This window comes from Melospiza melodia, chromosome 3, assembly GCF_035770615.1.
Source record: "Melospiza melodia melodia isolate bMelMel2 chromosome 3, bMelMel2.pri, whole genome shotgun sequence".
In the NCBI taxonomy this organism is placed as follows: Eukaryota; Metazoa; Chordata; class Aves; order Passeriformes; family Passerellidae; genus Melospiza; species Melospiza melodia.
The window spans coordinates 19943400-19957217 of record NC_086196.1 but is presented as its reverse complement, the minus strand read 5'-3'; the positions used below and the strand labels follow the sequence as shown (position 1 = coordinate 19957217).

The window sequence follows — 13818 nt, the reverse complement described above, 5'->3', positions numbered from 1 at the left end:
TGAGTTTCCCAAACTGCAATAGCTTTAAAGTCCTGCTGGGGGAGAGAATGGCAGGAAAACAGGGCAGAAGGCAGGAGCCAGGCTGGATGCGTCCTCTTGGAGAAATAAACTGACTAATTTGCACATGCTGCATACACAGCTCTTCCACAAGGGATTTACATCTTATGAGTAGGTACTGCTAACTTGCATTTTCAAAAAACCCTAATTCTACTTCAGACATTCAGGCTTTGCTTCTGTTTCAGGGGAGTTTTGCTACAAATTGTTTAAGACATGGAAAAGGGATGAAAAACAAAAAAAAATATGGTTCTACACACAATAACAATGACATTGCTTAAATGCCCAAGGGAGTTAATGAGCCAATGAGATACCAAGAGATGCCATAAAAGATAGAGGAGTAAAATGTCTTAAAACTCATCTTTGTGACAAAGTTTCCTTAGGCCTCCTGCAAATTGTTCTTGGGATCATCAACAATGCAACACCAATGCAAGGTTCTACTTGAAGTCTCTGAAATACATGCAGGCTCCCTTCTGCTCTGCAGAACTCCAATTAGTGTCTAATCAATAAGTTTATTTGCCTGCCTAAAAGTAAGATCCAACTTCTGGTTTATGCAGGAAGCATTTTTAATGAGGCTGATGCAGGTACTCTTTCTGGAAGGTAAATTGTTCTTGGAAGCTTTCCATTAAGAGACGGCAGAAACTCCACCACTAACTCTTAATTAAGTGCTCTATTGCTTTGGGTTTGTTTTTAATTATTTTTCTTTGTAGATAAGTCATTAATAATTGAGTATCTGCTTGCCTGAGTCATGACACTGAGAATGTAGTAAGAAGAAAACCTGTGGCAGTTGTCCATCCGAGCAGCAGTCAGTAGAGCTTTAAAGTGGTCTAGAAGGCTTCTGCTCCTCCAAACTAACTTTAATCAGTTTTCCCCCACCCTCTAAAAATAAGCAGAATGGAGAGGCTTCTGCTTTGGAAACAAACTCACCTTCTCAAGCAATGCACACTGCCACAACTGTGTACTTATTTTTGCCTCTATACAACAACAGGCATCCACGAACTGCCAAAATGCTTTGAAGATAGATGTGCACACAGTGACATCCTCACATCAGCCACCCCAGAGGGTTGTACCCACAGGATGTAGCATGTGCTGCTGCTGCATGAACAAAAGTGCACCTTGTTCATATGGCACCACTTCCCTTGGTACCCAGATTTAAAAAAAATAAAAATCTCTACTTAGGGCCTAAGCATCTAGGCAACAGAAACATTTTAATAACCTACTTCCAGATATTAGTCTATGCAGGATTGTACATCCATGATTTGATCACAAAATCAGCAGAAATGGTGGAGCTGTCCCTTTGTAAGGGACAAAGTGGATTTTGGGAACTAATGCTTTTGAAAATGAATATTCTCCTACAAGTAAAACAGTCTCAATCTCCAACAGACAGAAAAAAAAATCTTTTCAGATCTCCTCTTCTGGTCAGCCCTACTAAGCTGTTGATGCTAATGATTTCAAATGGCCTCATGGAGACAAACCTGCAGGTTTGGGTAGGGCAGGGGGAAGATGCTGCTTCAGTCACTTCATAGTGGCTGTATCATTTGACACACAGTCAAAATGCTATCTATTCAACACAGTGTGCAGCTAATCTAATCTAAAGCAGCACGCAGGCACTGCTGTGCTATGGAAACATTCAACAATGTAAACATGATTAGCCACATAGGTGGAGCTTTACATGCAATTGTTTTGGGAGAGAGATTTAACACTGCCACAGCGGCAACATGGCCTCCCTCTTCACATCTGTCTTATCAACACTCACTTCAGACTAGACTTTAACCTTGCCAGCTGCAATTTTCCTCCTACTTCCTCATAAGGTGCTCATCTTGCATCAATTATGGCAATTTAATAAAGAGGAAAAAATATTAATAAAAGCATTCCCTGCTTGTTATGTTTTAGGTCAGTCAAGTTGCACTAAAGAGTGCTTAGATTGTATTAGGAAGCTATAAAGTACACATACTAACAAAAATTCTTTTGTCCTGTAACAGCAAACGTGAATCAAAAAAACAAACAGTAACCCACAACTCAAAAACCTCAATCAGACCTGTAAGTTAAACAAGTATATTAAATAAAACAGTCAAAGCTCTGAGTCAGGAATGCCCCAGAGGTATGGGAGAATTGAAAAATTTCCTTCCAAAAAGTTTGACTGTGGTCAAGGATTTCCAAACTCAGAATTTCTAAGAACTAGTATTCCTTTTGCAAGTGTTTACCTGCCACCATTCTGAGATGTGCCCATCTCTGCCAGCTCTCAGGTTTTCTCAAATTACTTTTGTAAATAGCATCCAAAGGGTAGGGTGGCCATAAGCTCAGTCCACTTCAGCCCAGCCAAGGCAATGATGTTAGTCAACCCCAAAGTACCAGCAATAAGCCCTCTGGCACACCCACTGGCTATTTCCAGAAGTATGAGCAGCTTTATGCAAGGTGAATGTGTGTGCATTTATGGGCTGCTCCTAAGGGCCAGCCACCCTCCACGCCAAGGGCTGACTAACCATGCCACAGTCCAGATCTCAATCATCACAAAACAGGTTGTGCTCACCTGCCCAAAATGCAAGTCTCCCTGCAATTGTGAGCAGTCTTGTGCTGCAAACTGCCTTGAAAATATTAAATAAAAAAGATTAAAAGTTCTCAAAGAGGATTTAAATACAGGCAGCAAGTCAGCACTTCACTTCCTACAATCCCTTCCAAGAGAGATTAGGGCACAAGGCTCAATACCTTGAAAGTAAAAAAAACTACAAAGAATGTTGATTTTCTTTCCTAGAACAGTGGCCACAGAAGATAAGAGGCACAAGTACTTATGTTTTAAAACTGAATATGGAAGTATTTAAGAGATACTGCCAGTGAAAGCATTAAAGTGACACCAACTTCATACCTAGATTCTTAAAAAAATATTAAAACATCCAACTAGAATTTGGGCCTTTTAAAATTTATTATTAATTTTGTGTGCCTTCAGTTTATATATTTACACACCCATAAATATATGTAAGTGTATACATAAGTAAGCAAATATATGCACACACACAAATTGGTATCAATGATATCTCTGGAATGTAAAAGAGTGTCTCTGAATTTTCACAGAAACAAATTTCAAAGATATCAATATCTACTACTTTATGGTTGTTGCTTATTTTTAAAAAAGGGCAGAAATGAAAGGCAGTCTATCATATTACAAATTAAATGGGACATTTGTCTAATATAGGAGACTACTGTAGTCACTGAACGTCCAATGAAAATAATTGAAAATATTTGCAGAGTTCTACCAACACATCATTAATACTGAAGCACAGCACTCTTTTCTTACTCCCAATCCTCCCTTGAAATCTCTGCCATTTGGACAGTGCCGTTCACTATTCTTTTATGTCAACAGACCCACACGAAGGCAGCTTTAGAAAAAAGGTGACCTAAAACATCTTTCCCATTTTATCCCTCTGCACTTGAATGACTCCCCAGCAGCAGCTCCACTGGCCCCATCCCTCAAAATGTGTCATCAGAACTCCAACCCCCTTCCTCACTTGTGCCACAAATAAAATAAAGCAGGAATTACACGTTCCCTCTGCCATCAGACTAAGCCTGCGGCAAAGAAGTTCTAAGATACCTTAATCCTTTTGGCTGCCTTCCGTCACGCTGTGCCTCCTCCATGCTCACAGCTCTCCCCTATCACTCTATAATAGTGCCAGCTGGCCTCTCTTAGCCAGCCTTTTTTTTTTTTTTTTAATAAAAAAAAACCTCACAAATTAAAAAAAAAAAAAAGTGCAGAAACACAAACCCTTAAATATAGTATTTCATTCATGGGTTGGTTTTTACCAAGTTGTGACTTGTACAATTAATGATAATTCACCGCAGCATAGCATAGGAACAATTATTGAAACATTTAAAAACAAAGTGGGTTGCTGGGTCTTTACAATGCTGACATATTTAACACCTAAAACAAATCCTTTTACTGCTGTCTTTAAAACAAAGGGACACATTTTTCTGCAAAGAAGATCTCATTTTGCAGCACTTTCCACCCTCCTACAGGAAGGCAGCTATTTTCAGTATTTCCCAATTATAAAAGTGGTTTTACTGGGTGAAAAAAAAATATAGTTGTGCACCCAGTTGCTGACAATCCCCATATGCTTTTGAACAAGAATTTTCAAATAAAGGATGGGGGGGAGGATGGGGAGGTATAGAAAATTGATAAATATTTCCCTTTTACCCACCATGCAACATTAGGAAGGGGCATACTTATTTTTAGCTTATTTTCTTCTACTAGCAATTGTTCTTTGAATACATTTCCTAGTGGTTAAACTCCCATTACTCCAGCTTCTATGCTCATACTGGCAACTATTTATTTAGGCATTCTGTCACCATGGGAAGAGAAGATCGCTATTCTTCCTTGCATCACAGAGCCTTCTGGAGCAAGCATGTTTATTTTATATCCCATAGGGCCAATCATGAAGAAATAAAAAGTTGTGGGAGGGGGTAGAGGGTAGGAAGGGAAGAACACATCATGTACTCCTGCTGATAAACTCAAAGCACTCAGCAAGATTTAAATGACTGCGAGAAAGTCTCAACTTGATATTCCTGGAGCAGAAGTTGAAAGCATGATTTTAGAAGACCAGAAGCACTATGCTTAATTCCATAGAGTCTAATAATTTCCTCAGAATGAGTCTGGTCTCAGTTTTGGTTTTAATTTACACAGAATAAAGTCAGCTTAAAAAAATCCAGAGACTAGATCAAGACAGGAACTGGTGTGCCCCTAGTGTATGGGTTTTAAGAATCCCAACTCCAATGGCTTTTACTAGAATAATCCTGATATAATATTCTTTCAATTATGTCCTTTTTCAGTGTTTAAGTTTTTAATGACAGGTACAAAAATCAAAGCCCAGCTGAGTCCAAGTGGTGCCAACAGGCTGATGCTGCCCTAGTGCAGCCCCTGGGAGAGCCTCACTTCCACTTCTTCACTCATCAACTGGACCAAGACAGGCACTTACAGTGTTTTCACAGCACAACAAGAGAACTTATTTAAATGTTCCTACATCCAGTTTATTTCAAGGACATGAGCTCAGGAATTCTTATGAACTGAGAGAGAGGGGAATCTGCCCCTCTACTTCACCTTCTTGAGGCCACATCTGCAATGCTGCATCCAGCTCTGGGGCTCTCAGCACAGAAAGTACATTGATTGACCTGCTAGAGCAGGTCCAGAGAAGGCCAAAAAGTGACTGGAGGGATGGAACACCTCTTCTGTTAAGAAAAGCAGAGTTGGGTTGCTCAGCCTGAAGAAGATAAGGTCTCGGGGAGAACTTATCCTGGCCATTCAGTACTTGAAAGGGGCCTATAAGAAAGATGGGTACAAACTTTATAGCAGGGCCTGCTGCAATAGGACAAGAAGCAATACTTTCTGAAAGAGTTTATTTAGATTCAATATAAAGAAGTTTTTTATAATGAGGGTGGTGAAACACTGGCACATCTTTCTCTGTAGAGAGATGGCAGGTGCCCCATCCTTGGAAATGCTCAATGTCAGACTGCATGGGGCTCCGAGCAATCTAACGTACTTGTAGACATCCTTGACCATGGCAGGTGGATTGAACTGGACTTTAAAGATCCCTTCCAACCCAAACTGTTCTGTGATTCCTTGAACTGCATTCAGTATGAAGGTATCTAATTTGAATCTTTGTATTTCAACTGTTGGTCATACACAGCTCAGCCTTCAAACATTCAGCTCTGCACAACCTGGTTATTAACCTGATGCTCTGGTTAATAACCACTGGCCATCAATCACAGCAAAATAAAAATACTCATATGGAAATAATGCAAGAAACCTTCTCTAAGGCAGAAATATTAACCTTAACACAGCTCTTGGCTTTGCTGATAAGCCTTGCTAAATGAACCGTGTTTCCAGCATGCCTGAAAAAATTCTCAGCCAGAGACCAGAAGGTCCAAGTAAGTTGCAGCCTGGAGTTGATCCAGATGATTCCCCATGACAACAAAGGGGAAAATCTTTCTCTGCAGACTTCAGTGATCACAGAATGGCTTGGGATATGACATCACTCTGAGTTCAGACACAGACACACTCTCTTCCAGAGTTATGACATCCCATTGCTCTTCATGCTCTAACTGCCCCAAGTTATCAATCTGCTTTACCACAGGTTCTGAAATTAACTTGCACCTCTTTAAAGCCATTGGAAGTACTTCAGCATTTTAGAGTGAGGTTGTAATACCCTGAAAATAAGGGGTTTAGCATCAAAGATAGCTATTTATATCTTCCAAACTTGTCAGCAGTATGCAGCTAATGCTGCACGGGAGACCAAGTATAACCAGCTCCTTCAATCTGGTTTTGCTCATCATATTTCTCTAGATAAGGAAACTTCTTCAAAAAACATCACTAAATGTATATGCCAATCATATTTCTAATAGAAGTAAGAGTTTGGTGACAAAACTTAGAATATTAGAAGCACACTTCAGAGATTTAATTAAGAGTTATACAAGAAAGCACCAATACTATGCCAAGCTCACCAGAACAATATAAAGGAATACATCCCTGGCCACAGATGGTACAGACACTTATACCAGGCAGGAGACACTGATCAGTAAGGGCTTCAAAGAGAGCAGCAAGCTTCTTCACTTGCTACCTAGGACAAAGAAACAACATTCAGGTATGAGTAAAAATGGCTTCTTCCTTGACATTCTGAATGTTAAAAACATTGAGAAGTTTCTGCTACGTCACCTCATCAGTATCTTTGTCACGGAAGTCTTTGCTAAAAATCTCTGAGGATCTTGGCTCGGGACCACTGTACTGATCTCCTCGTTTGAGTCCTGCTTGGTGAAGCAAGAAGAGATAAGAGCGGCTTGATTCGTGTTTTACTTTTTACTGTTACCCAAAAAAACTGCTGAGATACCTAGTAAGACATATAGAACAGCAAAGTGCTAACATCTGATTAAAACACGGTTCATGAATTACGCAGTTTCTTTCCTGTACCTTACTCATAAAAAATTAATCAGGAGAGAAACCTACTTGATACAGAGGGGGAAGAGCTCCATCCTGCCTAATCATTCTCCAAGAATTAATGCACTTGCCAAAACAGCTCCTCTGCCACCTTCAAACACATGTAGAAGCCTGCTCTGTCGCAGGGATTTGGCTTGTGACTGTGACACAAACCAGTGCCTCGTTCCTCACGTCGGTAGCGTGGAAATCCTTCAGACACAGCCATTACCTCTCCCAACAGCAACATGAGAATTTCTTCTACAGTCAGCTTTCACTAATGGTATTCACAGCCTCAGAGTCAGCAAAGGATTTGGCAAGACTCGCCCCAATTTCGCTTTGTACCTTCTGGAAAAGCTGTGCTTAACAGGAGAAGCAGCTGCAGCTCCAAAGGGTGGAACACAAGAACAGCTGAGCCCCCAGCACGACAGGGAGAGGTGAAGGCCAGACCCTGGCCCAGGCCTGCCAGCACAGGAGGGTCAGCAACACCTCTGACATCTTCCAAGAAATCAAATCTGAATCACAGAGCAGCTGGGCTATGACAGACGATGCAAGTTGCTGCCATCCTGGCGGGCTGCAGGTAGCTGGTTCTCCCGTTCTGAAGGAAAGTTTAAATAATACCTTTATATTCAGAACAAACCAGAGTGAGTACTTAGCAGTTTACTGGGCCTGGTCCCAATAACTTGTTTCCTTTTCTTTCTCTGTTCTCAAACTTGCCAATAAGTATCACATTAGAAACTAATTAACATTCACTAATGAGTGGGACACCAATTACTAATCCTAAAAAATTTGGTTACGTGCAAGTAAGCAAACCAGTTAATGTACCATAAACTTTGTTTTGTTCATTTATTTTGACAAATGTAGCTTACTTTTAATTATGACACTTCCTAGCAGACTACGCTGCCTATTTTGCTGAACTCCCATTGCTATTACACTTCTCCTCAGAGCTACCATAAAAAAAAAAAAACAGAACAAAAAAACTATCCCAAAACAAACTGATACAGCAAGCCCCCTCTCATATGTAATGAAGTAGCAAAGGACTTCAAGAAAACAGCTTGACTGACGCTCCACATTTTGTGTTTCCGAACTTCCACTGTGGGGAAGGAAGCACTATTGATACTTCATTTTATTGGAGAAGTTTTCATTTCAGGATCTTTCCAGTGGGACGAACAGCTCATTGCAGAACAGATTTGGTATCTACCTATGCTGTTGATTTTCTTTTCAGGCTAAAAATGTCCAGCTGGGTTCAAAAGGAAAACCCTTTCTGTGAAAGAACACATTTCAATATTTTCATCTGACTTAAGTAAAGATTTGACCATTTTAAGTTTTTAAATAGTTTAAGCAAGCTCTCCATCAGTGGGAATTTCCCTACTGCTGCCCTGCTTAGAATATGGCTGAACTACTGAACTACAGAAGTGCCCTATGCCAGTAACACACAGCATTTCTGGAAACATTCAGCACTTTCTTTCCTAAGTGTGCAAGAGGCTTTTTTGGACTGCTCAACATGCTCTAAGGGATACTTGCTTAAGAGTGTTAACTACTGATTTTAGTTTGTTGATTTTTTGGTTTTTTTTTTTTTTACATCAAAAGCAAGGAGTTCAGTCCATAACCACAAGCTTTTATAGGACAGCGTAAACCCTGACCTTTCTCGTGTTGAAAGCACAAACCTTTGCCTCTCAGTTAAGATATAGGTGAAAGCTTTTATAGACAAATACATTAGATGTAGGGTGCACTACTTCAAGATTACCAGCCAAGCAGCTGGTAACTACAGAGGACCAGCCCAACTCCAGGGTTTGGCTTCTATTCTACAAAAAGATTTGGTCTGGACTCTGGAGCTACCAAGTACACACATAGTTTGGCACATACAGCCTTGCTGGCTGGGTGAGGTGTCACTGCCAGATGAAAGAAGCAGGTCACTTCAAGAAATGCTGCCCCATGACAGCCTCTCAGTCTAGTTCTCAAGTGGCAGTCAAACACAAAGAGCCCAAGAGGTAAATGGGACCTCATGACCTCTCCATCCTCAGGTCAGAGCAAGTCCTGCCAGATCACAGCAGCACTGGCTTGGTTACATTGACTAAAAGAACGTGGCCCATGCAGACTTTTAGAAAGAGCACGTTCCCCCAAAAGGGTGAAAGAAATTAAAATGTTTTCTCCCACAACCACCATTCAAAGCTTGAAGACTTGTCCTAACACTCATATAATTATGTTCATGACTGATAGGGAGAAACCTCATCAAGTCAAGAACTAGGAGATAAGGCATTTAAATAAAGTAACCAAAGAAAGGGAGGTAATTGGCAACATATTCTCAAGCTAGAAGCAGGGTCAACTTTATGAAAATACAGCTGGAAGACAGCTGGACAGTAATTTCCTTCTCAGATGGTTTTAAAATATGGAAATAAAACAATTCAAGTAACGCAAAGACTTGACAGGTCTTAGCACAAGATTAGTTATGAACAATGTCTTCAGTTGCTACTTCTTCCTTTCTTGAAAGTTCTCAGGATTGCATAAGCAATATTACAACCTGTCTTTAGGTGGAGCTCCCAATTCCATGCACAAAGGAAGAATTTTGCTATCTGTAATTGTAATTGTGGAGAGTAGGCTCTCCACAAGCCAAGTTCTTCCTTCTTCCAAAAGGAGTGGTGTTTCCACTTGGGCCATCCATGGCTGCATCCCTCTATCAGCAGCTGGCAACCACAGGAGCTGGGCAAGGACTGGGGCATCACTAAGGCAGCAGTGCAGCAGGTACATGGCAGCTGCCATAGCAGATTATCCTCTTAATTCTCCTTTAAGTGCAAACAGGAAGAGCTCTATCATCTCCCTCCTGCACAGCCGACTTTCCTTTAGAGGACATTTCCCTTCTGGACAGCGCTTCAGATTTCCAACACACCGCTTGCTCAGATATTCCCCTTACAGCCCTTGTCTCTGCAGCAGAGTTTCCTGCTGCTGCTCTGAGGGCTGCGCCCCAGCTCAGTGCTCTAAGGAGATCCTTGTGCTGAAGCTTCAGTGCTGCCCCACAGCCCCAGCTTTTCTGTGCTACTGAGAAAGAGATGCCTGACAGCTGCTGCTCCTGTCTGGGCATCAGACACCCAGAATGGTGTAAAGGGCTTTTCTTACCTCATGACTCAGTTTTTACAAGCAAAAACCCCACCTCTGGGAAATACAGAATAATCCCCACAGCCATCCAGCAGCTATAGGATGAGGACTACTCATCAAGACAGCTTCTGACAGACCATGGCCCTGCACACAGTTCCAGCAGCTCCATTCACTGCTGCGCCAATGCACAGGCTCCTGCACAGCACTGGTGCCAGAGGTGTGACTCTGCACTGTACCGCAGATTAGTCACCCACGTTCTTCCAGGTTACCAGAACATTGCTGACTCCTTGCAAGAGGCACCTCATTTAAGGAACTGAGCAGTCTGGAGGAGCTGCCTCAATTCAACTACTCACACTAGCAAAAATTATCTAAGACAGCCAAACCCTTTAGGACCCTATGGCTCTAATCCATGCTAACATCCAAGCCAAAGACCATGAGTTCCCTTTCAGCACGACGACAGTTCCAAGGCAACCTTCATCACAGCCTCCTTTGCCAAGCTCAGAAAAACTTGCCTCAGTCACAGTTTTGGAATATTTTTTTTGCTTGCTAGGGCTCAATTCCGTAAGTTTTTTGCCACTTTTTTGCATACTGTGTTCAGCAGCTCCCTGGTAAGGTCTCTGGGACTGTCAGCCATCACAGAAGCACACTGGGGCAGACTGAGGGCATTGCTACAGGAGCCTACCACATTCTACAGCCCAGTGTACAACTGAAATAAAAACAAGTATTCCAGAAAATAAAGTGGCAAAATTCAAGTGCTGAAAGCCACAGGCGTTATTGTGGCAGTACATGACAACGAAGATTTCTTGATCTTTTTGAGGGGAAGGACCATTTTACTTTTGGAGAATTAAAAAAAAAATATTAAAAAAGCACTGGCCAAATCTTTGGTAGTGGGGCAGATATGGTTTTATTATCACCACTGCAGCCTGCTCAAATCACAGGCAAAACTTCACCTCCCCACTGCAGCCAAGAGCCACCAACCCAGCCCTGAGGGCAGGTCACCTTCGAGACTGACCAGGCACAAACAAACAGTGCTGCCCTCCAGGACAACAGATTATTAGAGCCTGGAGAGAAATGTGCAATTTCTGCCACCAGAACTGGGAGTACATTTGATCTGAGCGCCTCGGGCAAATCCCTTCTCTTCTCTGCATCTCAGCTCCCCGGTTCCTGGAGCTTTGCAAAGCCTGACATGAGACACTGCAGAAATGCAGAAACGCAGAAAGTCGTGAAGCAGAAAGTCACAGAGCAGAAACGGCACGACAAAGGCCAAACAGATGCAATCACCTCAGATTGTTTGAAGATGGTTATTTATTCATTCTCACAGTGTTTCAGGAGTGGTGAAAGTCTGATGCTGAGAAGCCTTAACTGTGATAAAGGTCCAATGGTTGCCAACTGAGTATTTGCTTTAATCACATTTGATGTTGTTCTTAAAGCTGCCTGCCAGCTCCTGGAGTCATTTGATTATATACAAGTATTACTTCAAAGCAAACAAGCAATGGATACATTTTTATTTGTTTGTTTCACTGTTTATAAGTGATATTTTCTTAGAATTTGCAGCGTGAAGGAAATGCACAGTACTTACGTTTGGATCTAATTTTCATGAAAATTGAATAAAAACAGAAAAATACCAGCCACCAAAATCATTTCTACCCCTCAGTAATTAAGTTCCCATGAAGGGAGGGGAAAAACAGAAAAAGAGAGAAAAAAAAACCTTGCTATTCAGCCAACTTTGTTTAAGATATATTTCATAAATCAGCCGTGTTCAGCTTAAATCAGCACAAATGAACAGAGAAGCAGAAGCCTTGAGGCAACTGTTCAGACACCTGAGAAATGACAGCCAGAAGTCAAAGCCAGTGAGGGAAGTTGGGTGTCAAGTTTTTTTAAAGAAATTCAACTTGACTCATTATAAAGGCAACAGAGGAAAATAGGTGGGATGGGGATGAGACATACAAGCAGAGACGAGCATTGCTCAGCTGGGGGAATCCATCACACATGGATGCGAAGACCTGCAGGACTCAAACACAAGCCCGGCTGCACTAAAGATACCACTGCTCTGGCCTGAGCTGACAGGAACCTCAGGGACTGCACAGCTTGTCAGACAGAGAGGGCATGCTGCACACTGAGTCATACTGCTCATCCTTCCCCTCCTCTCCACGATCTGCTCCTGAGAGTAAAACCAGACAGAGACAAAACTTAGCGTCTAATCCTGAGCACAGTAAGGGAACAGCCAGACTTCAGCAAATCACCATCTCCTACCGAGGCAAAGCTTGGTAAAGAAAGGAAACCTGTGGAACTACAGGACCCTTGATATGCACACAAAAAATGAGAATTTCTTGATGTTAGCCTAGTTCCAAAGATAGAATAAGATCCAATTCAGATTCCCCAAAATCTGTAAAATCATTCAGAAGAGCCACTGATCTTAGTGAAAGGGAAACCCCTAAAGTTAAAAACATCAATGATAACCTGTACTAAAATAAACAGAGTATATCAACTAATTTCATCTCAAGGAAAGCAATTTAGACTTTCAGTCCTTCAGCTAAATTCCTATGGGCAGCAGTCTGGAGAGGTCACAGAAAACTCTGCAACAACTGCTCAGTGAGGCAGGGAAAACGATACCAAGAAACCTTCAGTGTGTTAGCTTGAGGAATAATGCAGTTTTGAAGTGCCACTATCAAATCATCAGTATTGCTTCCTTACTCTGTGCTAGGCACCCAAATCCATGGGAAATACTGGAGACTCAGAGAATGCTCAGAGGACCATAACAGTATTATGGATGTGGAGAAGCTTATTTGAAGGCAGACTGAAGACTGGATAGCAGACTTAAGGGATGAAATAAAAATGTAAAATCATCACTAGCAGAGAGAAATCATAACTTCAGTTTCTCTCTGCTTGGTTACATAATAAAGGGAAATTCAATAAAAGCTACAAGTTACAGAAGAGATAAAAATAAGATCATCTCAAAAATGTCTAACCCGACTACAGAGCTTGAAGCCAGAAGTTGTCAAGGCCAAAAAAAGCAAGAATTGCCCCAAAGCAGACACATATGACTAAGAACATCAATAGATTAAAGAGTATAGGATAAAACAAATCTTGGTACAAGGTATTAAACTTCTGGGATAACCCCTGAAAGGTATTGTGAGACAAAGATAATTACAACAGCCCAAATCAAAATATCATTTCTCCTTTTATAAATGGTTCCCCTTGGGAACTTCTGGGAGTAGGTATTTCATTAAATGGACCTAAAGTCTGGCAGCTCCATGGTCAGTCTGTTTTTAAGCTTCATCTGGACACAACACATTAAGACCTTTAAAAGCACTGAATATTTTTTTCCAAAAAAACACTAAGTTAAATATCTTTTTAAAAGAGGAGTATCACAAACTTAAATTCAGACAAAAAAATATCATATTTCCCATCTTTCTGAGGTCACAACTGGACCAATAAGATCCATGTGATAAACAAGTTCATTCCTAGTGTATATCAATTAACCGCCTTAGCTGCTCAAGAAAATATAAAAACTGTAATATTAAAAATTATGTCCTCAAAACATATCCATTTCTCCAGAAGCAGAACTTACTTGCTGTTTCCTAAAATAACAGTTTATTTTAGCAGTCTAAAACCCTGCCAAATTCCGATAATACTTATAATAACAAACAATACATGCAATCACCACCATATAAAGTTAGTTACTTTCAGTGCAGAAGCTATAAATCAACCCATGTAAA

General features: G+C 41.1%; 1 protein-coding gene across 3 annotated transcripts in view; it reads right to left on the bottom strand.

Moving 5' to 3' along the window:
• The window catches only part of KLHL29 (kelch like family member 29), a 387440-nt gene that overhangs the window by 358980 nt on the left and 14642 nt on the right, over positions 1-13818 (bottom strand). Inside the window, exons 1-2 of one of the 3 annotated variants that reach the window (XM_063150913.1) lie at positions 6752-6813; positions 6541-6652 (exon numbers count right to left, since the gene is read on the bottom strand). The exons of the other annotated variants lie outside the window; for them this stretch is intronic. The gene's annotated coding sequence lies outside the window, so the exon portion shown is untranslated. Of the gene's footprint in view, positions 1-6540; positions 6653-6751; positions 6814-13818 lie in introns of those variants that run through there. 3 annotated transcript variants of the gene reach the window in all.